The sequence below is a fragment of the Balaenoptera ricei genome, chromosome 20 (genome assembly GCF_028023285.1).
Source record: "Balaenoptera ricei isolate mBalRic1 chromosome 20, mBalRic1.hap2, whole genome shotgun sequence".
NCBI lineage: Eukaryota > Metazoa > Chordata > Mammalia > Artiodactyla > Balaenopteridae > Balaenoptera > Balaenoptera ricei.
In genome coordinates, this window is record NC_082658.1 from 19,916,321 (window position 1) to 19,941,612 (window position 25,292).

At 40.3% G+C, this 25,292-nt stretch overlaps 1 long non-coding RNA gene and 1 pseudogene across 3 annotated transcripts in view; one reads left to right on the forward strand and one right to left on the reverse strand.

Annotated features, from left to right (window-relative positions):
- Window positions 1-25,292, forward strand: part of LOC132355058 (uncharacterized) — a 249,465-nt gene that overhangs the window by 131,254 nt on the left and 92,919 nt on the right. The gene's annotated exons all lie outside the window — the stretch shown is intronic.
- Window positions 1,340-2,146, reverse strand: LOC132355705 (ribonuclease P protein subunit p30-like; annotated as a pseudogene).

Sequence of the window (25,292 nt, forward strand, 5' to 3'; positions counted from 1 at the left end):
CAGTTATTCTGCTATTGATTCCTTCTAGTGTATTTTTCATTTCAGTTTTGTATTGTTCATCTCTGTTTGTTTGTTCTTTAATTCTTCTAGGTCTTCATTAAACATTTCTTGCATCTTCTCTATCTTTGCCTCCATTCTTTTTCCGAGGTCCTGGATCATCTTCACTATCATTATTCTGAATTCTTTTTCTGGAAGGTTACCTATCTGCACTTTAGTTGTTTTTTGGGAGTTTTATCTTGTTCCTTCATCTGGTACATAGCCCTCTGCCTTTTCATCTTGTCTATCTTTCTGTGAATGTGGTTTTTGTTCCACAGGCTGCAGGATTGTAGTTCTTCTTGCTTCTGCTGTCTGCCCTCTGGTGGATGAGGCTATCTAAGAGGCTTGTGCAAGTTTCCTGATGGGAGGGACTGGTGGTGGGTAGAGCTGGGTGTTGCTCTGGTAGGCAGAGCTCAGTAAAACTTTAATCTGCTTGTCTGCTGATGGGTGGGGCTGGGTTCCCTCCCTGTTGGTTGTTTGACCTGAGGTGACCCAACACTGGAGCCTACCAGGGCTCTTTGGTGGGGCTAATGGCAGACTCTGGGAGGGCTCACGCCAAGGAGTACTTCCCAGATCTTCTGCTGCCAGTGTCCTTGTCCTCTTGGTGAGACACAGCCACCCCCCGCCTCTGCGGGAGACTCTCCAACACCAGCAGGTAGGCCTGGTTCAGTCCTGTGGGGTCACTGCTCCTTCCGCTGGGTCCCGACGCACACACTACTTTGTGTGTGCCCTCCAAGAGTGGAGTCTCTGTTTCCCCCAGTCCTGTCGAAGTCCTGCAATCAAATCCCACTAGCCTTCAAAGTCTGATTCTCTAGGAATTCCTCCTCCCATTGCTGGACCCCTGGGTTAGGAAGCCTGACGTGGGGCTCAGAACCTTCACTCCAGTGGGTAGACTTCTGTGGTATAAGTCTTCTCCAGTTTGTGAGTCACCCACCCAGCAGTTATGAGATTTGATTCTATTGTGATTGCGCCCCTCCTACCATCTCATCGTGGCTTCTCCTTTGTCTCTGGATGTGGGGTATCCTCCTTGGTGAGTTCCAGTGTCTTTCTGTCAATGACTACTCAGCAGTTAGTTGTGATTTCGGTGCTCTCGCAAGAGGGAGTGAGAGCACATCCTTCTACTTCACCATCTTAATCTCTCAGGTTTTGTTATTTTGATGGCTTAAATATAAGGCTGCTTTTACAGACTACTGATATCTAGCTCCAAGTGAAAATAGTGAATCATAAGGAAGTTCCAATTCTGTTGTGGCTGATGGATTCTCAAATGGCAGAAGGGAGTGTTGACAAAGAAGAGGGACTCGTTTCAGCCCTCACACTTGGCTTTCTTGCAGGCTGGAAGAGAATCATCATCTACTTCTGATGTCTGACATTTCTTCACCGTGGAAATAATTCCAAAAGCAGTTTTTCTAGTTTTTCCCTCCATACAGAAGCACGCTTGGCAGTTGGTGGACACTGCAGCCTTGGTGTCACTTTCCGACAGCCCAAACAGCAACCCTAAGTTTGCCCCATCGTATAGACCTCTCATTTCTAAAGACCTTTCAGCAGCACTAGATATAATTACATTCTTTCCTTTGCAGACCTGCATCAAATTGAGGGCGTTGGAAATTGTGTACCTTCTCATTGTGGAGTCTTTGATAGCGGGGCTATAGACAAGTTCAAAGCCCACACCTCAAGTCAATTGCCGCTTTAATAGGGGGTCGTTTGAAGTAAAATTATAGCTTCTCTGTTACAGTTATGCAGACTAAATCCACATCTAAATGTGTACAAGCAATATGAAAAAGTTTTTCTGTCTTCAAAAAACTGCAACGATATCATACAGCCGGACTCTTGCAGAAGTTGCTCTCAAAACCTTGCAATGAGATGGATCTGAAACAATAATTGTCAGTCTAGTTAAAATCTTAATTGGTTTTGATTTTCCCTGTACTATTGGCAAAGTTGTAAAGAGTTCAGAAACAGCTACTGGTTTTTCAGTTTCCTGTTTCTTTTCCCTAAATTCAACATGATTGATGGCAACAACTGAATAGCCCAGGTGAGGGGCATTCTCCACGAGCCGGTGCAGCACCTTCAGGTCGCAACCCTCCCACAGGTCCAAATCTGCAAACGCCGCCATGCCTACAGAGCTTAATGTTGAATCAGACATTTCATAAAGGCAACAATTCTAACTTTGAAAGAAGCCGTGATGCTCTGACTGATTTAACTCTTTTAGTTGAAATTTATTTTTATTTTTAAACTTTTATTTATGTATTTATTTATGGCTGTGTTGGGCCTTTGTTGCTGTGCGTGGGCTTTCTCTAGTTGTGGCGAGCAGGGGCTACCCTTTGTTGCAGTGTGCTGGCTTCTCATTGTGGTGGTTTCTCTTGTTGTGGAGCATGGGCTGTAGGCATGCGGGCTTCAGTAGTTGTGGCTCGCGGGTTCTAGAGTGCAGGCTCAGTAGCTGCGCCGCACGGGCTTAGTTGCTCTGCGGCATGTGGGATCTTCCCGGACCAGGGCTCGAACCTGTGTCCCATGCATTGGCAGGTGGATTCTTAACCACTGCACCACCAGGGAAGCCCAAATTTTATTTTTATTTTTGACGGAGACTTGAACAAGAAAAAGGAATAGAAAAAAACGAAATGGTTGAAAAATGAAGTGAATGAAATGACCTGGCATTAGTTAGCCCTGGGAAGTGTATTGTGAGAGGAAAATCAGTTGATCCTCACTTTATTTCTGTAAATAGCGAGAGTGTCTTGTCATAAGGGCTCCCCTGGGACAGGAAGTTGTTTCTCTCTTGCTTCAAAGTGGCAAGCAGGGCTGTGTGTCCTTCATTCAGAACTTCTTGAGAATCTATTACAATAAGTCTGATGATGTGAAAGACAATGGGGCTCAGAGATGACCAAGACACTCCATGATGCCAAGGAGGCTGTAGCCTAGTTGGAGAAGCTGATTAATGTCAGTAATTATAAATCAGTCAGTGTAAGTGTTAATGAAAAGTTCAGGATATAGAGGAGAGATTCCCAAGTACAACTGGATGAAAGGGAGTTATTAGATGTTACCTGGCGGTGGCCACATGCCAGTGCAGTGCACAACCAGCCAGGCAACCTGAAGGGACGTGGGGGACAGCCAGTGCATCCTGAGAATGCAGTAATGAATGACTTGTGGGCAAGTCACATACTATAAAGCTGAGAATTAATTCATTTATTCCACAAATATTTATTCAGTGCCTACTACGAGTGTGACATTGTTTTAGGCTGTAAGGATACTTCAGCGAGCAAAACAGACACAAATTTCTGTCTATGGAGCTTCATTCTAGCTAGAATTGTATCTAGAGGGATTGTATTGTATCAATCAATTGTATTGATACATCCAATTGTATCATTGCATCTAGAGGGATATAGACAAGAGCCATATAAGTAAATTATAAGATAATGTGATATAATTCTACTAGGAAGGTGAAGAAGTGGGGACTGGGGGTCTCGGGTTGTATAAGAATCCTGTATCATCTTCCACAATAGGAATTTGGGTCTTTAATATCTTAAGTTGCATAATCAAGAAATAGCAATACAAGCATGTTCTTTAGAAATGTACAGGTTAATACCAGAAATCGTTAAATGATTTTGGAGAGGAAGATTCAGGAGTAGGGAGACCAAGGACTGCTATTGTTTAGTATGAGTCTTGTAGGATATTTGATGTTCTACACATTCATTCATTCATTCACTCATTCATTCATTCATTTATTCACAATATTTATAAATACTTTAAGTGTGTGCCAGACCTTGTTGTAGGCACTGGGGATACAGCAGTAAACCCCACCCCCCATCAAAAAAAAACAGAAAAAAAAAACCCCCTAAGTTTCTGCCCTCATGGAAATTAAATTCAGAGGAGGGGGCCAGAGGTGAAGAGAGCATGTCAGAGGATGATCCATGCTATGGAGACAAATGAAGGGGCCTGTATTTAGGGTTGGTGTTGGGGACAGTGCATTTGTGTATAGAGTAATTAGGACTGGCTTCACTGGAAGTGATAGTTGAATAGGGTGAGGGACCTTCCAAGTGCAAAGGTCCAGAGGTGTGAGACTGGGTGGAGCAGCGGGTGACCCAGAGCTGGTGCTGAAGGATGGAAGGGAGAGTGGTAGGAAAGGAAGTCAGAGGTAAATGGCGATGCAGTGCAGACGGCTTTGTCTTGCAAAGACTCTGGCTTTTACTCTGTGTAATATGGGAAGCACTGAACTTTCTAGAGTGATCCCCTATATAGTTAAAAAGAGATTTATAGACTACACATTATAAATACTGATTTTATTTTTTTCCCAATTCTTTTTTTTATTGAATTATATTTGATTTACGATGTTGTGTTAATTTCTGCTGTACAGCAAAGTGATTCAGTTATACATTCTTTTTTAAAATATTCTTTTCCATTATGGTTTATCATAGGATATTGACTATAGTTCCCTGTCCTATACAGTAGGACCTTGTTGTTTATCCATTCTGTATATAATGGCTTACATCTGCTAACCCCAACCTCCCACTCCATCCCCCCCCAACCACCTCCCCCTTGGTAAATACTGACTTTAAATTAACAGAATAGATTATATACTACATTTTCAAATGTATATTTTTCTTTATAATCATTATTTGAGAGGGGGAAAGCAGGATCAGTGGTAACACACAGAGACACACACAGTTTTGAATGCAAAGAAATTAAAATAAAAGCTAAAGAACAAATTAGTAATGATTCATAGTGAGATCCTTAACATCTCCTAAACGGGGTCAGGAGCTTAGACTCTGGAAACCCAGGCAGAGCCTGAGCAATTGGAATTTCTTTTTTTTTTTTAAAATTATTTATTTATTTATTTATGGCTGTGTTGGGTCTTCATTTCTGTGCTAGGGCTTTCTCTAGTTGCGGCAAGTGAGGGCCACTCTTCATCGCGGTGCACGGGCCTCTCACTATCGCGGCCTCTCTTGTTGCGGAGCACAGGCTCCAGACGCGCAGGCTCAGTAGTTGTGGCTCATGGGCCCAGTTGCTCCGCGGCATGTGGGATCTTCCCAGACCAGGGCTTGAACCCATGTCCCCTGCATTGGCAGGCAGATTCTCAACCACTGCACCACCAGGGAAGCCCCTGGAATTTCTTTTCATTCATGCATCCACCCAGTCCATCTATCCTTCCATCTGCGCCTCTGGTCACTAGAAATTACGAGAGCTTAGTGTCATCCAGGTACAAATATGAGTAAGCCTCTTCTCCCCTTGAGGATTCACAGTCTAGGCAGAGAGGGTAGCTTACGGCTTGCAGGTGGATGTACATGGAAGCACCTGGAGAAAGTGGAAAATAGGTGGGGACTGGAACACACAATAGAATATTGTGCAACAGATGCCATCTGGCAGAGATGGTATTCTCATCACAACAGAGTGGTACTTGGTACAGGAGCAACTTTCACACTCCCTAGAAAAATGCCTTTCAAGGCTATTCACAGCCTTTGCCTTTATTCCATGATCACCAAACAATTTTCTGATATCTAGTTTAGTTTGTTGGCACATTGATCATGAGACAAAGGTGCAACAGATAATGGAAAAGCACCAACACCAACACCACTTCCACTGAAAATGAATAAGTTCAGATTCGATGGAGAAATCAAAAGCTTTACAGACGAGCAAAAGCTAAGAGAATTCAACGCCACCAAACCAGCTCTACAACAAATGCTAAAGGAACTTCTCTAAGTGGGAAACACGAGAGAAGAAAAGGACCTACAAAAACAAACCCATAACAATTAAGAAAATGTTAATAGGAGCATACATATCGATAATCACCTTAAACGTGAATGGATTAAATGCTCCAACCAAAAAGGCACAGCCTCACTGAATGGATACAAAAACAAGACCCATATATATGCCGTCTAAAAGAGACCCACTTCAGACCTAGGGACACATACATACTGAAAGTGAGGGAATGCAAAAAGATATTCCATGCAAATGGAAATCAAAAGAAACTGGAGTAGCAATACTCATATCAGATAAAAGAGACTTTAAAATAAAGAATGTTACAAGAGACAAGAAAGGACACTACATAATGATCAAGGGATCAATCCAAGAAGATAAAACAATTATAAATATATATGCACCCAACATAGGAGCACCTCAATACATAAGGCAACTGCTAACAGCTATAAAAGAGGAAATCGACAGTAACACAAAATAGTGGGGGACTTTATAACACCTCACTTACAGCAATGGACAAATCATCCAAACAGAAAATATCCAAACAGAAAATTAATAAGGAAACACAAGCTTTAAATGACACAATATGGCAGATAGATTTAAATGATATTTACAGGACATTCCATCCAAAAACATCAGATTACACTTTCTTCTCAAGTGTGCATGGAACATTCTTCAGGATAGATCACATCTTGGGTCACAAATCAAGCCTCAGTAAATTTAAGAAAATTGAAATCATGTCAAGCATCTTTTCTGACCACAACGCTGTGAGACTAGATATCAATTACAGGGAAAAAACGTAAAAAACACAAACACATTGAGGCTAAACAGTACGTTACTAAATAACCAAGAGATCACTGAAGAAATCAAAGAGGAAATCTAAAAATACCTAGAGACAAATGACAATGAAAACACGATGATCCAAAACATATGGGATGCAGCAAAAGCAGTTTTAAGAGGGAAGTTTCTGGCAATACAAGCCTACCTCAAAAAACAAGAAAAATCTCAAGTAAATAGTCTAACCGTACACCTAAAGGAACTAGAGAAAGAAGAATAAACAAAACCCAAAGTTAGTAGAAGGAAAGAAATCATGAAGATCAGAGCAGAAATAAATGAAATAGAAACAAAGAAAACAATAGCAAAGATCAGTAAAACTAAAAGCTGGTTCTTTGAGAAGATAAACAAAATTGATAAATCATTAGCCAGACTCATCAAGAAAAAGAGGGAGAGGACTCAAATCAATAAAATTAGAAGTGAAAAAGGAGAAGTTACAACAGACATGGCAGAAATACAAAGCATCCTAAGAGACTACTACAAGCAACTCTATGGACAATAAAATGGACAACGGGGAAGAAATGGACAAATTCTTAGAAAGGTATAACCTTCCAAGACTGAACCAGGAAGAAATAGAAAATATGAACAGACCAATCACAAGTAATGCAATTGAAACTGTGACTAAAAATCTTCCAACAAACAACAGTCCAGGACCAGATGGCTTCACAGGTGAATTCTATCAAACATTTAGAGAAGAGCTAACACCCATCCTTCTCAAACTCTTCCAAAAAATTGCAGAGGAAGGACCACTCCCCAACTCATTCTATGAGGCCACCATCACCCTGATACCAAAACCAGACAAAGATACTACAAAAAAAGAAAATTACAGACCAATATCACTGATGAATATAGATGCAAAAATCCTCAACAAAATACTAGCAAACAGAATCCAACAACACATTAAAAGGATCATACACCATGATCAAGTGGGATTTATCCCAGAGATGCAAGGATTCTTCAATACACACAAAACAATCAATGTGATACACCAAATTAACAAATTAAGGAATAAAAACCATATGTCATCTCAATAGATGCAGAAAAAGCTTTTGACAAAATTCAACACCATTTATGATAAAAACTCTCCAGAAAATGGGCATAGAGGAAATCTACCTCAACATAATAAAAGGCCACATATGACAAACCCACAGCAAACATCATACTCAATGATGAAAAACTGAAAGCATTTCCTCTAAGATCAGGAACAAGACAAGGATGTCCACTCTTGCCACTATTATTCAACATAGTTTTGGAAGTCCTAGCCATGGCAATCAGAGAAGAAAAAGAAATAAAAGGCATACAAATTGGGAAAGAAGAAGTAAAACTGTCACTGTTTGCAGATGACATGATAGTATACATAGAGAAACCTAAAGATCCACCAGGAAACTACTAGAGATAATCAATGAATCTGGTAAAGTTGCAGGATACAAAATTAATGCACAGAAATCTCTTGCATTCCTATACACTAATGATGAAAAATCAGAAAGAGAAATTAAGGTAACACTTCCATTTACCACTGCAACAAAAAGAATAAAATACCTAGGAATAAACCTACCTAAGGAGGCAGAAAACCTGTATGCAGAAAACTATAAGACACTGATGAAAGAAATTAAAGATGATACAAACAGATGGAGAGGTATTCCATATTCTTGGATTGGAAGAATCAACATTGTGAAAATAACTGTACTACCCAAAGCAATCTACAGATTCAATGCAATCCCTATCAAATTACCAATGGCATTTTTTACAGAACTAGAACAAAAAATCTTAAAATTTGTATGGAGACACAAAAGAACCTGAATAGCCAAAGCGGTCTTGAGGGAATAAAACGGAGCTGGAGGAATCAGACTCTGAATTCAGACTATACTACAAAGCTACAGTAATCAAGACAATATGGTACTGGCACAAAAACAGAAATATAGATTAATGGAACAGGATAGAAAGCCCAGAGATAAACCCACGCACCTATGGTCAACTAATCTATGACAGAGGAGGCAAGGATATACAATGGAGAAAAGACAGCCTCTTCAATAAGTGGTGCTGGGAAAACTGGACAGCTACACGTAAAAGAATGAAATTAGAACACTCCCTAACACCATACAGAAAGATAAACTCGAAATGGATTAGAGACCTAAATGTAAGACTGGACACTATAAAATTCGTAGAGGAAAACATAGGAAGAATACTCTTTGACATAAATAACAACAAGATCTTTTTTGATCCACCTCTTAGGGTAATGGAAATAAAAACAAAAATAAACAAATGGGACCTAATGAAACTTCAAAGCTTTTGCACAGCAAAGGAAACCATAAACAAGATGAAACGACAACCCTCAAAATGGGAGAAAACATTTGCAAATGAATCAACGGACAAAGGATTAATCTCCAATATATATAAACAGCTCATGCAGCTCCATATTGAAAAAACAAACAACCCAATCCAAAAATGGGCAGAAGATCTAAATAGACATTTCTCCAAAGAAGACATACAGATGGCCAAGAAGCACATGGAAAGCTGCTCTACATCACTAATTATTAGAGAAATGCAAATCAAAACTATAATGAGGTATCACCTCACACAAGTTAGAATGGGCATCATCAGAAAATGTACAAACAACAAATGCTGGAGAGGGTGTGGAGAAAAGGGAACCCTCTTGCACTGTTGGTGGGAATGTAAATGGATACAGCCACTATGGAGAACAGTATGGAGGTTCCTTAAAAAACCAAAAGTAGAATTACCATATGCCCCAGCGATCCCACTACTGGGCATATACCCTGAGAAAACCATAATTCAAAAAGAGACCTGGGGGCTTCCCTGGTGGTGCAGTGGTTGAGAATCCACCTGCCAATGCAGGGGACATGGGTTTGAGCCCTGGTCTGGGAAGATGCCACATGCCATGGAGCAACTGGGCCCGTGAGCCACAACTACTGAGCCTGTGCGTCTGGAGCCTGTGCTCCGCAACAAGAGAGGCCACGATAGTGAGAGGCCCGCGCACCGCGATGAAGAGTGGCCCTCACTTGCCGCAACTAGAGAAAGCCCTCGCACAGAAACAAAGACCCAAAACAGCCAAAAATAAATAAATAAATAAATAAATTTATTTTAAAAAGTTGATCATGGTATCAAAAAAAAAAAAAAAAAAAAGAGACACATACCACAATGTTCATTGCAGCACTATTTACAATAGCCAGGTCATGGAAGCAACATAAATGCCCATCGACAGACGAATGGATAAAGAAGATGTGGTATGTATATGCAATGGAATATTACTCAGCCATAAAAAGGAACGAAATTGGGTCAGGTGTAGAGACATGGATGGATCTAGAGACTGTCATACAGAGTGAAGTAAGTCAGAAAGAGAAAAATATCATATATTAACGCATTTATGTGGAACCTAGAAAAATGGTACAGATGAACCGGTTTTCAGGGCAGAAATAGAGACACAGATGTAGACAGCAAACATATGGACACCAAGGGGGGAAAGTGGTGGGTGGGTGGTGGTGGTGGTGTGATGAATTTGGAGATTGGGATTGCTATATATACACTAATAGTATAAATGGATAAGTAATAAGAACCTCCTGTATAAAAAAATAAATAAAATTCTTTAAAAAAAGAAGAAAAAAAAGGAAATGCATAGGAATTGTTACCGAACTAAACTTGCGTCCGTTTGCCCATGGGCAGTAAAGCCAATCTATTGACCATGGGTTGTGGTGAAGGAAAGTGCAGGCGCCAAGCAAGGAGTCTAGGCAGCTAGTGCTCAAAAGACCCGAGTTCCCTGATGGCTTTCAGGGAAAGGTTTTTAAAGACAAGGTGAGGGAGAGGGTTGTGGGGTGAGTGTTCAGCTCATGGCCATTCTTCTGATTGGTTGGTGGTGAGGTACACAGGAATCAACATCATCAACCTTCTGGTTCCAACTGGTCTGGGATCTGTTTTTTGTGGTCAACATGCAGTTAACTTCTTCCACCCGGTGAGGGTTTCAGTATCTGCAAAACAGATCAAGGATATGGCTCAGAATATTATCTATAGCCCCTGAGGAGGAACTAAAGGTCCTTGACTTTAATGGCTAAAGTATTATTTTGTCTTGCTTGCTTTCCTTTGTTTCTGTATTTTCTCACTCTCTGGTTAAATTTATTCTCTGGAACTTGGGAAAGGCCTTGGAGGCTAACATTTTTCTACAAACAAGAGGTAGGTGGAGGACATGGGGGAATCTGTCCCAGGAAGGCCCCGTAGGGTCCTGCTTGGTTACAGGACCTCTTGTTAATGGAGTTTATATGACTCCATTCCCTTAACTCCTATCAACCTTGAGCAGACCGATAAAGTCAAATTTCTGAACCTTGAAGTTTGAGGACTTTGCCAACAAATGTGTTGAATGAGTAAGCCTATCAAGTGCAGTGACTCTGGAAAGCTCATCCGGAAATATTATCTCCTTCATATCTGCTGTAAATACAAGGGTACACCTACAGCCACAAGTGTGTAACACTGACAGCCACATAAGGAAACACAGCACAATAATACCCAGTATTGGGTCCCATGAAATGGGCTATCTTAAGAAGGGGCTAAAATATCCCAAACTTCAGTACAGGGCTATGAAGGGATCTTAGATGAGGTCTGGATACAGTGTCTAACATAGCAAGTACACGGTTGATGGTTAATAAGTGAATGAATGAGTATGAGGGGTCCAATTTATCTGTTTTAAAGAGGAAGAAATTTCTTTGTATTTTTCTTAAAAATCCTTCCTGTTTTTATGGTGTCTACTGACAATTAAAATGTATTTTACTATGTTCCTTTCGCTACACAAGGAACTTGATTGCATGTTTCTGTAGGTAAATGAGCATGAAAGAATCATTTCACGTCAGATTCGTCCTGGGAAAGAACACAGGACGAGGAGTCAAGATTCGCAGGGTTTTATTCTCCGTGTTACTGTGACCAAGTTTCTTTATCGTTCAGGAAATAATATCATGGCAGATAAAATGAATCATTTGGGCTCTTAAGTCTTAAGATCCCATTTTTTTTTTTTTTTAAACATCTTTATTGAAGTATAATTGCCTTACAATAGTGTGTTAGCTTCTGCTTTATAACAAAGTGAATCAGTTATACATATACAATATGTTCCCATTTCTCTTCCCTCTTGCATCTCCCTCCCTCCCACCCTCCCCATCCCACCCCTCTAGGTGGTCACAAAGCACCGAGCTGATCTCCCTGTGCTATGCGGCTGCTTCCCACTAGCTATCTATTTTACATTTGGTAGTGTATATATGTCCATGACACTCTCTTACCCTGTCACATCTCACCCCACCCCCTCCCCATATCCTCAAGTCCATTCTCTAGTAGGTCTGTGTCTTTATTCCCGTCTTGCCACTAGGTTCTTTATGGCCTTTTTTTTTTTTTTTTTTTTTCCTTAGATTCCGTATATATGTGTTAGCATACTGTATTTGTTTTTCTCTTTCTGACTTACTTCACTCTGTATGACTTAAGATCCCATTTTATGGCTTTGAAAGAAGTACCGTATTTATTTACCTCTTGCTCACTCTGCTGGATGACTGGCTTTCTGCTTTGCTCTTACAGTGAATATACTGTGTAGCTGTAGGATTTTTTCTCTTTTTGGAGTTAAAAATCCCCAAGCTTATATTGAATTATAATTAGACTCAAGAGAAACCCTTTGACCCAGTGGTTCCCTTCCTTCAGATGCACCTTGGAATCCCCCGGGGGCTTGATGTTATAGGCTAAGGATATATTCAGGCTTTTACTGTGTTCAGTGTTCCTGTCCTGGAGAATGGCATATGGCCACAGTTTCTTCAAATCCAAGTACTCAGAAGCCATGGTTCTTTGTGTTTTTAACCTGGGGACCATTGCCTTAAGCCATCATGGACACTTTAAGGAATGTATCAAAGTATTGGAACAGCTCAGGGTATGGGCACCCCTACTTTCTCCTGACTTGATCCTTCAAATAAGTCTACTTGGAATTTGCCTTCAAGGTCCTGCTAAGTTCTAAGACTGTTGTGTGACAGAGTTGCTGTCCTACCCTTCTACTTTCATTGTTATTTTACTTCAAAGTCTTCCTATAACTCTTGCGGTTTTGTGACTCTTGTAACTGACACTCCTGAAAAAGGAGCCCACAGGAGTGCTTATTATCTAGGACATTGTGGTCATGAAATCCATATTCACGTGGATTTTATTGCAAAACTCAGATGCCTTAACAAGTCTACATGTTAATTTGCTTAGTATTCAGATTTTAAAAATGTTTTAGCTTCCCAGATTCTCCCACTTCAAATCAGAACTCCCTGCCCTCGTAATACTTGGTCTGTGGCACTTGTCTGCATCTCTGCAAACCTCGATCACCCCTGGTCTCCATAGCATGGCCCCCCCTGCAGTCAGTGACAGTCAATAGGGGTTTTACTTTACCTCTTAGCAAACAGAGAATGAGGCAATGTGAGATCATGATGTCAAAAATCTCCTTTTCCCTGAAGCTCCTTTATTAGGATGCTTGCATTAAAAAGAAAAAAAAACCTAATTAAAAAATGTTTATGTATCACGTGGAGCAGAGTTGCCTAAATGTGCAAAAATACTTAAAAAGTCTAGCCTCTACTTTCATTGGTCAGAGGAATTCAGAGGCTGCCCTGGGGAAAATTGTGAGGCCAGAGGGTTTATGTCCTGCATCCCCAGCCTCCAGTCAAGAAGGGAAGCCTGCCAGCTCCATACCTTCAGGCTGTCCTGTGTATCTTTGTCAATTGTCAATGAAGTCATTATATTCAGGCTGTTTGTGGGTCAAACAATTGGAATATCGGCAATTTCATAGGGTTCGACCTATTTTGCTTGTTGTTTAATTAACTAATTAATTAATTAGGCTGCGCCCGGTCTTTGCGGCATGCGGGATGTTTAGTTGCGGGCATGAGGGATCTTTTAGTTGCCGCACGTGGGATCTAGTTCCCTGACCAAGGATGGAACCCGGGCCCCCTGCATTGGGAGCGCAGAGTCTTAACCACTGGACCACCAGGGAAGTCCTTGGTTCGACTTATTTTGAACAAAACCCTTGGTCAGTATTCTATTTCAAATGAGGAAATAAGTCCTTTTGCTCATTGTTAAGGTAATTTGTGTCAATGAGCTGTTGTAGAAGGGCTGCAGTTTAATTTTTATTTTTAGGGGGAAGAGAGTCTTACGGGAGAGAAGTGAAAACCTGGTGATTCCATTTTGGTGGTCGTTCTTTGCTACCGTACCTGTCATACAAATTACTGAGATTTCAAGTTGCTACCGTGCCTTGGGCGTAAACTGTGAAGGTTTGGTATTCTTTTACTCCCTCAGGAGGCTGTATGGATATTGATTTCAGTTCAACCCGAGAGCCCTGATCAGGAAAAAGAATATTGAGTTCAGACCTAAATTGCCGCTCTGGTCAGCAGGGGGAGCACTTGCCCTTCATATCTCATCACGGCTAAAGCGACCACTCCAGCGCGTCTAGGGAAACCCGTTTGTGAGTCACCATTACCACCCTTCCTACTCGGTTCAATTGGCACTTTGCAAAGACCAGCATTACTTCTCGGTGAGCAACAGCTGGCCAGTCACCTCGAAAAGCATTTGGCAAACTAGACGATTTTAAAAGTACAAAGCAAAATATATCCTGTATCTTATTTTTAATTTTTTGCCATAAGCGTGAATGACCCACAGGAAAAGCAGATTCTTTTCCGTCTTTTAGATTATTACACCAGCCTAAACTATCCAGGTGTTCTTTAAATTAGCCGCGTTTGTGTTTGGTTGTGTGCCAAAGAGTCCAAGGCCCTCTCAGCTGTAGGAAAGTTTTAATAGTCTGTCCCTTTTCCTGGCAGAGATGTTGGCATAGATGGGCCAGACCTTTCCTGCTGTAATTTCAACTTATTTTCCCCTGCTGTAATACCTATAGACGGGGTTGGCCCTTTTTTTTTTTTTTTTTTTTGCAAAGGCCAAATGGTAATTATTTTAGGATTTGTGGGCCAGAGAGACTCTGCTGTAACTACTCCGTTCTCCTGCTGTTGCCCAAAGTTGCAGACAACATGTAAGCGAGAGGGCGTGGCTGTGTTCTAATGAAACTTTATTTATAACTTGACCAACCTGTAGACATCTAAAATATTAAAAAGCCAGTTAATTTCTTACTTACATATCTGTTATTTTATGTTTCTTATAAACTCAAACGCTTTTATAGTTAACAAGAAAATAGTCAAATCGGAATGTCTATCTTGTTCCATTCCTATCTGGAATCGAAGCCTGGTCCCCCTTACGACATTCCTGACAAGCATCATTGCCTTCTGCTTTCCCTGTAAGCAAAGCAGTGGCCCCAAAGAGCTGAGAGGATGATAGAAGTCCACGGAAGTTTTTAAGTAGATAACACAGCAGTTTAGAAACCAGTGCTGCTGGAATTGTGAACTTTTAATCTTTTCATTCATCACATCATTTAATCCATATGTTAAAAGAAAGATGCCACAGTATAAAGCAACAGGCACTGACTGGCCTGAAATATCCCAGGAAAATCTGGTTTAAGATTTTTCTGGGTGTTGATCCAAGAACATTTTTCTTTCTGCCTTTTGATCTGTTGAAAGATACACAAGCTACTTGGATGTCCTGAAGACACAGATGCCAGTATGGAAATACTTTCTGACAAGTTGTCTTGCAAAGGGAACCAGCACTTAGAGCATGGATAATTGTAAAGGCAGGAACTGGAACTTTTTTTTCTGCTGCCTGACCTCAAACCCATTTTTTTTTTTTTTTAAAGTATTTGTTTATTTATTTATTTATGGCTGTGTTGGGTCTTCGTTTCTGTGCGAGGGCTTTCTCTAGTTGTGGCAAGAGGGGGCCACTCTTCATCGCGGTGCGCGGGCCTCTCACTATCGCGGCCTCTCTTGTTGCGGAGCACAGGCTCCAGACGCGCAGACTCAGTAATTGTGGCTCACGGGCCCAGCTGCTCCGCGGCATGTGGGATCTTCCCAGACCAGGGCTCGAACCCGTGTCCTCTGCGTTGGCAGGCAGATTCTCAACCACTGCGCCACCAGGGAAGCCCCTCAAACCCATTTTTGTACTTGTTCTGTAAATGGATTTTGTCTCTTACAAGCCTGAGTGGGTTTAGGGGAAATCGAGGTAACACAATTGCTGCCTGCAGCTTTAATTCCTCACTGGTTCCTCCTAACTTCCCCTCCCCAACTCCGCTTCTGATAAACAGAAGGTTACATGCTCCTGTCCCTGACCTCAAAGAAACATTTAGCTGGAGCTGACCACAGAGGACAGGAAATGAGAAGTGACCAAGAGAGGGAGAACCTCTGGAGGTGCTTTTATATTGAGATGATTTTATGTAAATATGTAAATGTCAGAGGTTACTTGGAGGCACCAAAACAAAGCTGGTGGTGGGGAGAGCAGGAAACAAATATCTGCGAGCCCCAAGCCTCCCCTGCTCTGGGACCCAAACAAGCACAGGGGTGCCTTCCAGACATCATTTGGATCCTTTAAGCGTAGCAGAGACCACATAGAAAGTTTTATTTCTAAAGGGTTATGGGAGAAGGCTCTGAATTCTCCCCCTTACACATTCCTGGTGGGGGGAAAGTGAGGCACATCTTATTCCAAGCACTACAAGGAAGATCCTGGAAGAGTGTATTTGTGTATCAAAGCCTTGAACTCCCAGCCCCAGACTCCACTGTTCCCCCGCTTCAGGTGTCTGTGTGTCCCTCTCACCAGCTTCCCAGCGTCTGGGCCCCTAGAAGGGTCTCAGGCGGTGGTTTTAACCCTGTGCCTGCTGTACAAATAGTTAGCGGAGATGTACTTGTCACTGCTGGGCTTTTTTCTTCCTTCTGCTTCCTGTGATGGGGGAGGGAACCGACTCTGGACATCTGCTCTTTGAAGGCAGCACTAGTGTGGTCTGACACCGAACCTGGTCCTGGTCACTCTGACCTCTGGTTGGCCCAGGGACAGTGTGGCTGGAGTGGAAGAGAGGAGACTTGAGCGCTATCACATCCTCCCTTGGGCCATATTGGCGTCAGGGGCATCCACACGAGAGGTGGGGGCAGAGGAGGAAGATAGATGATGTCTTGTCTCCTGTAGAGAGGCCTCTTCCAGAACCTTCCAACCACCTAGCATTGTAGAGGGAAGAAGAAAGGACAGGATGAGAAATGGAATCACTCATGTCCCTACAAAAAGGTCTCTTACCAGTGGTCCAGCCCCTTGTATATGCAGGAAAGATTAAAGATGCTGTCTCCTTCCCCAGAGCGGCCCATCCATAGGTGCGTTACCTCTCCCAACTCTTAGCACTGTAGCAAATGTTGTTCATAAACTTTTAGGTGACTATTGTCTTTGTGTGTATGTTAGACCTTCCTTTGAGAACCAAAAGTTAAATAAATTTAGATTTTCCATGGCTTCCCCGAACACTTGGATTAATGTTTTCTTGGAATGCCCTTATTTGGTTTGCCAGCTGATTATAATTTTCGGAGGACACTAATGACAACCCAGGCGTGATGTCTACAAAGCCCCACATTAAGGCAGCTTGCATCGCAAACCTGCCATTCAGGTAATGACTGCCACCCTCTGGAAAAACAAGCTGGGGCTTCATCGGGGAAGTCCATGTGGTAATGCCTGGATGCTTGGGAAGGGTGTGAGGCCAGCTGTAGGACTTGACTTGGTGGAACTGGGCAGAAGGGTCAGGGATGGCTTTATGAAGTTTTTGTTGAGTGTACGAGAAAATTTCAAGAGGGTGGAAAGAGCTTTACTGAAGAGACATGCCTTCTTTTTTGTCTCTCAGCTCAAATTAATTTCCTTATCATGACAGCAGCAAAGGTAATAATTATCATGACTACCTACCATGATTATGGGTGCCAGGAATTGCAGTGGGGCAAAGGGACTGTTTTGTGTATTTTAATTTCCTTCTCTGAAGTTCTGACTTCATGAACTTCCTTGTTTTGTCTTCCTCACAGTGACTGACTCCGTAGTAGACATGTGCTGGGAGCGTCATCAATACGTCGTGACTCGTGCGTAATTCCAGCTCATATGTGAATTTCTTGAAAACAGAGATAATATCAGTAACAATAATAAAAGCAACCAGGCCAAGCTGGGTTAGTTTAGTGTGGAATAGGGCATAATTTCACAGAGTTATTGTTGTTTTCCTTAAAACTTCAGACATTGTTTAGTTCTCTGAATAAAGAAATGATCCCTGAAGATAATTTAGGAAGAATTTTTTAAGTGGATATTCATATGTAAGTAGTGGCATACTTTTAGTGCTGTGTTCGCTAACGCAGTAGACAATGTTGGACGAGGCATTTTGCATCCTCTCCAATGAGTCTGGTTAGTGGTGAACTTTTCAGGTCTTGTGCTAATGCACTGAGGCCAGGAATAATTCGGGACAAAGTGATTGATCTCCTTAGTTTCCAGACTTTATTCTGTTTTCCACTCTTAACCAGAACCAAGAAACACCTTCTTTCAAGGCCTCACTTAGTCAATGCCCCTGCAGGCTTCACTCGCTTTGTGAAAGACAGTGCTAATGGGATTCTAATGGTACCATCTTTCCTGCTGTATTTTTCACCCAGTTCAATCTAAGTTAAATCTATTGAGACGGCTTATAGGTAAGACTTTCAGTCTAGGGGCTATATCGAATGGATTGTATACGTATATAATCTTGCATCTTAAGGTGTGGTCCATAAATCAGCAGCCTCAACATCATCTGGGAGCTTGTTCAAAATGCAGAATCTTGGGCCTCCAACCCAGGCCCACTGGAAACCCAGAATCTGCATTTGTAACAAGATCCCCATGTTGTATGTATGAACATTAAGGTTTGAGAAGCACTGATATATATATATTATATATATCATTGTTATATATGTATGTTTTATATATAGATATATGTTATATATGTATGTGTGTATATATATAACTTTGGATTAGATGTTGACCCCCAGACTACTGCCTCCTAGAGTGTTGGAAATGATAAATGGAAATCTTCACAATATGTTTTTGCAATGAGACTCTGGATAAAATATTTCCAACTGATGACTCTTGAACATATTCTGTGTAACTATGGCCCATCTTCTCTTCATCCTTCTTTTCTTGTTTTCGGAAAGTACGGGGAGAGATACTTTTGATCTAAAGTAGGAGGTGAGTATAAGGTCAGACTAAGGGGTGAGGTCCTCTGGTTTTGGAACTTGCTAAGCTCCTCTCTGGTGTTGAGTGGTAGAGTTTTAGGCAAGTTAAGAGAACACCTCTGTGCACAGAGGATTGAATGCTTCAAGGTGTGGGTAATGTCGTAAAACTTTGTCCCTCCCTAGTCCTGGGTGTATATTTCTGACTCCTGTATATTACTTTAGTACCATGCCCATTCAGATTTCTCATCCCTGGACTCTCACTTTAGTCAAAAAACATCAGCAAGAGTTCATCAAAACATGTTGCCTGTGTTTCGGTTTTACATAACTCTTTAGCAAGCATTTTTGACTTTGTGTGACACAGTAGAAAGAACACTGGGTACAAATGATGGTTCCATCATTTTTAGCTATATGACCAATTAATTCACTCCATTTGAGCCCCAGGTTCCTCAACTCTAAAATAAAGATAATAATACCTTGCTGGGTTGTGATAAGTGTAAAATGAGATTATGGGTGCAAAGCTCAGTCAAGAAAAGTTGTTATTGTTAAAATTTCTTTTAGTATATGTGTGTATGTATGTTACACACGTGAGTGTTGTGTATGCATACTTTAAAAATTAGTAGTTTGTATTATATGACTCAATTTTTTAGATGGCTCCTAATTTAAATTTCAAAGAGAAGTTTTGGTGAGTAGGACAGTCCATGTACTGGTATGACTAACACGTACATACACACACACACACAAATACAAACACACAAAGTTCTTTAGTAAAACTCCTAAGTATGGTTAGGTCATCAGATCATGAAGTATGTCAGAGACATTTTCTTCTTTTCCTTTATTCATGACCTCACTGCAAATATATTTTAGAAACCCTCTAATCCTCTTCAGAAATATGGTGACATGTAGCTGTTGTAATAGAATAAATGAGATGGGGAATGAGGCACACACGGGAGTGATCTCAGGTGTCTAGTAAGTCGGAGAACCAATGTTGTTATGGTACACAAATAACCAACAAAACACTTCAAGGTATATATATGTCTGTCTATATCTATCTATCTGTCTATCTATTTATCAATCTATCTACCAAAAATCTTACAAGTATTTATTGATTAAAGGCCATATGAGAGTATAGTATTTAATGTACAGCATTGTGAAAAAACATGCCTAGAATGAATGGACAATATTCAAGGGTCTTGATGACTTAAAAACTTAAACATTATAACTGCCTGATAATCATGATCATCTTAATCTGTACAGGCCTTATAGTTTCTTGGTGAAGGAGGACTTTGCTTACCTACACTGAAAACAGATCACCTTTCAGTGAAACTCTTGATCTGTTTGATACTTATTGTAAGCATAAGTATTTATAGAGAAGTTGTTAATGTCCCTGGAATGAGGAATGTAAACAGAGAGTCAAAAGGAATAGAAACCCTAAAGGTAAGAAGGAGAAGAATTTACCTGGGCATCCCAACATGCTCTAGTGAAGAGCAGGGGATGCCCTTTTCTCTGGGTTGGACTTATACTGCTTGGTCCCCATTTGAGAAGAGACACAGAGGGGAGCTCTGAACATACATGAGCAATGGCTTTACTCTCTGCCATCTCTGAGGAGGGAAGACCTTGGCTTTTTTTCTTGGAAGCTTTGGTGCTTCACCTATGGTTATTGGACCAGCACTTTTGCAGAGATCCATTTCAATGTTAAAATGACTAAAAATCTTGGTGGAAAGTTGAGTGGAATGCTAATGGACTAGCTTTAAATCAGCTATTGTCACTAAGCAAATAATAGACTCTTCTATTTTAAATATCAATACTTTGTTTTGCTTATCCACCGCTGCACGAAAAACTATCCCAACACTTACTGGGGTAAGTGGCAACAGCCATTTTATCTGTTCATAATTCCGTGGGTCAGAATTTCAGACTTAGAATACTGGAATGGCTTATCTCTGCTCCATGATATCTGGGCCCTCAGCTGGATTGGCTTGAATGGCTGGGAACTAGCTGGAAAGGCTTGATCTGAGTTATACGTCTGGAGCTTCAGTTATGGCTGTTCGTTTGGTTCCTCAGTTTTCCTTCATGTGTCCTCTCAGGAGGCTAGCTTAGACTTATTCACAGCGTGGTAGTCACAGGGTAAATGGACTTCTTCCGTGGTAGCTGGCTTCCTAGAGGGAGCAGTCCAGTAGGGTAAGCTTGATGTGTAATCATTAGCAAACCTCTGCTTTTTCATGCTTGCTGACGTTCCATTGGCCAAATCAAGTCACATGGCCCAGGACAAAGTAAATATGGGAGAAACTACAGAAAGGCATGAGTCCTAGGGGGTATGGATTCATTGGGGCCACCAATATCTACTGCATACTCAGAAAATAATACCATTATTTAGTATCCATTTTCTAAGGTGAAAGACTAGATAGGTGTATATGTAACTATAGTACAAGATTGCTTATTGTCCATAAAAGGTAATTTTGGAATTATGTTATTTTTTTCCCAGAGAAATGGTATGGTATATCATATAACACAATATAAGCTTTAAAAAATCTCCATGCTACAAGTAGTCTGTGTTAAATAATTTATTTAAGACTATCTGTAAAGAAATCGAAAAAATTCAACCTCTAATACCTATCTTGGGCTTACTTTTTTCTTGCAGTTATTGGCATTTTGACAAATAGGTTCCAGCTTAAGAGCTAATACCTTAATTACTTTGGCTTTTCAATAATTCATGCATTTGCTATGAATTTTAAAAATTATGTGATGCTTTCTTCAGTTCTGATGTTTCCATATGTCAGAGGTGCTATATGTAGGTAGGAATGAGATTAGAGTCCTAGGAGGGCTTGGCTAACCTTTCTAGACTTTACCTTCCTCATCTCCTAAACAAGTGGATTCAATCAGTTGCTTGCTATGTTTTCTTCTAATGCTACTATTTTTTGATTTGAACTTAGGCATGATGCCTAACTAACTATTAGAGAAATATAAAATGTGCATTTGGGAAACACTAAAACAATCTGATATTTCATTAAGGAAAAATTTACTTAGGTGTTTCTGATATTAAATCTTTTAGTCACTTGGCTTAGAGATGTTTTCCCTAAGGAGCCTCTTATCTGCATATGTTAATATTTTACTTTGCTGTGAAAAAATTCTAAGAGGTAAAAGAAATGAAGAGGCTAAAGTAACATGACAATTTTTTGTCATAGAAACTCATTATAGGAGCTTAACGCTTTGGGAAAATATTTGGCTAGGCACCTGAAAGATATCTTGCTAAACTTAGGTGGAAGTAAGTTTGCAAAATTTTGTGAAATATTTTTTAGTATTTATCTTTCTTTTAAGTTTTTATTCAGCTGTCCTTCCTGGATGCAGCTCTCTACAATTCTGTAAAATGAAACTCTGTTCACAAGCATTTGGGAGTGACATGAAGGAGGTCTTATTTTTCCATTAGTTAATTCTTATGGGATTAATAAGAATTAATTAATTCTTATGGGAGTATTAAAAAAATTAATAATATGGGGAACATGCAAACAAATACAAAAGCACTCATCTGAAGTTGCTAAAGCAGTAAGTTCTCAAAGCTAGTTGTACATTGTAATTACTTGGGAATCTTTAAAATATATGGATCCCTAGGTTCTAACCTTCAAAAACCTTGATTTAATTGATCTATAATGTAGCCTAGGCATCAGAATTTTTTAATCTCCCCAGATGATCCTGAGGTGCAGCCAAGTTTGAGAACCCATGTGCTAAAGTAACTTTCTCAGATCCCTTTCTCTTACCTACCTTTTCCCACTGTAACTTGTAATTCAAGTCCTTGCTCTCCTCTCAGCTTTATGACCTTTCCACCTATATACAATTGCTACATTCCTTAATAATGAATTTTTATGAAGTTTAGTTTCCAACTTCACACATCATTAACAGGGTAGGTGTATAAGAGCATTAATGGAAAAATGAACTTTTAGTAAAGGCATGCATTTGACTGGATTGAAAAATATTAAATGGATCTATCCACTCAACTGTGTTATTATGGTACTATTGGAAAATATGTTGACATAAATATTCCAAAATAATACTTGATACCTCTCTGGATTAGCGAAGTATTTCTTTAATTGGCTTTTGGGTAATGGAATAGCTATTATTTACTTAAAGTGTTTCTGTAATGGAAACAATAGAATTTGTTACCAACTCCTTTATGTGGATTGGGTGTGTGTGGGTCAAAACCAAATACAAATAGAAACTTCTTTAGTTGGCAACTCGCCTGAACCTACAGGCACTAATCAGGTTGTAATGGGTATTTTGAAATATTTTTGGACTTATTTAGATGTGGGAGAGAGGTTATTCTATATTGCCTAGAGCCTAAACTCATGCAATTGTCTCTTTAGTCAGGAAAATGGTTTAATTTCTCTCTACTTGTCTGAAAAATTTATATGTTGAAATCTTAACCCCCAAAGGTGATGGTTGTAGGAGGTGAGGTGTTTGGGAGGGGCTTAGGTCATGAGGGTGGAGCCTTTATGAATGGGATTATTGCTCTTACAAAAGAGACCCCACAGAGTTCCCAAGCCCCTTCCATCATGCAAGTACACAGGCTATGAACCAGGAAGCAGGTCTTCACCAGAATGCAACTGTACTGGTGCCTTGGTCTTGGACATCCCAGCCTTCAGAACTGCGAGGAATAAATTTCTGTTGTTTTTATAAACCACTCAGTCTGTGGTATTCTATTATAGCAGCCTGAATGGACTAAGACAAGAGCAATTCTTTATCAATAGGGTGACCAACCACTCCAGTTTGCCTGGGACTGAGGGGTTTCCTGTGCAAACTGGGATGAGTTGATCACCTTAATTGGTACAGAGAAAATTAATACTTTAAGAATATTTTATTATTTTTTTTAACATCTTTATTGATGTATAATTGCTTTACAATGGTGCGTTAGATTCTGCTTAGCTCCTTGAATGAAAAATTATTATGTTTTGATTTATGATTACCAATCCTATATAAATTATGATAGTAAATGGGAAGTTACTGATTATTTTCTGGGTCTAGTAGTATAACTTTACCTTCAGCTTTATTTATTTATTTGTTTGTTTATTTATTTATTTATGGCTGTGTTGGGTCGTCGTTTCTGTGCGAGGGCTTTCTCTAGTCGCGGCAAGCGGGGGCCACTCTTCATCGCGGTGCGCGTGCCTCTCACTGTCGCGGCCTCTCCCGTTGCGGAGCACAGGCTCCAGACGCGCAGGCTCAGCAATTGTGGCTCACGGGCCCAGTTGCTCCGCGGCATGTGGGATCTTCCCAGACCAGGGCTCGAACCTGTGTCCCCTGCATTGGCAGGCAGATTCTCAACCACTGAGCCACCAGGGAAGCCCCAGCTTGTTGTTTTTTAATACTCTTCAAAAGATTTTGCTAGCAGTGCTCAAATTTCACCTTGAGAAAATACGTATATTTTATGTCTAATTTCTAGATTTCATGAAAGAGATAATAATGTCTAAAATAACAGAGTGAATTGATGCTAAAGTAGAGAAAAATATTAATTTTAAGATCTGCCTTGAGACTGAAGTACCCTGTTAACATAAAGATGTTCTCCTAGTAGAATGAAATAGAAAAAGAACTAATAACGTCTAATATGGATCTCTTCTTGCCCCTCAAATCATCAAAAGTTTGCACAGAGAAGTACTGCACAAAGAAAACTCATTGAAGATGTTATAAATTGGTTATTTTTGAAATTCTTGGAAGTTATCGCACAGTAAAGATAAATATATAATTTTACCCCAGAGAATTAATGTATTTCACTTAAACCAGTAATACATTTTTGCAATGATGTGATTAACATGGGTTCCTTTTGCCTAATTTCAGATTTTTAGGGGTTGGTTTTCTATTCTTTGTGCACTGAGAATGAGAAACACCACTTATTCCCTTAAAGGGAAGACTAATCCAGTTTTAACACATGCCCAGTTCAGAAAATGTCAAAAGCAATCCTTTCCAAGAGAGTATTCAAACACAGAGACAAAAAATATTCAGGGCATTGCCAAAAAATATCTTGGAAGTGATCCTTTCCAAGAGAGTATTCAAACACAGAGGCAAAAAATATCTGAGGCATTACCAATGTGTTAGATGACCATGGAACTAAATGACACCACTTTTAGGTTAACAACTGGAAGTGGAGTCAAGAGTCCCATATCTAGACCCAGATGTGATAACCCAGTGGCTGTTTGGGTCAATGCCTTTATTGCTCTGGGCCTCAGTTTATTTGTAAAGTGGGAGAGTTTGACTAGCCTGTGCCTATGGGCCATTAAATTGTTAATATCCTATCATTTCATGTACAACATTCTGATGATGTCTTAGTGAATATGTGGATTTCTGTCTTCCTTTCCTCCAGCATTACTCCTCTGTACGAGCCTTGGAACAACGGCTTACATGGCTACAATCTGAGAAAAAGGCATCTTCTTCAGAGGACAGTGGTGCATAGTCTCTGTGCTTTAGTCCCTACTATACCTCAACATAATACGATGGATCCTAATGTTTGCAATTCAGATCTTGGATGAGTTGCTCCCCCTCTTAGGGTCTTAGTATCTATCTGTAAGGAGGATCTTTTTTTCCTGAATTTCCTTTTCTAGCTTTAACTCTCTTTTAGGCCCTGAAGGTTATTTATTTATTTATTTATTTATCTATCTATCTATCTGTGAGATAGAATAGTTTTTG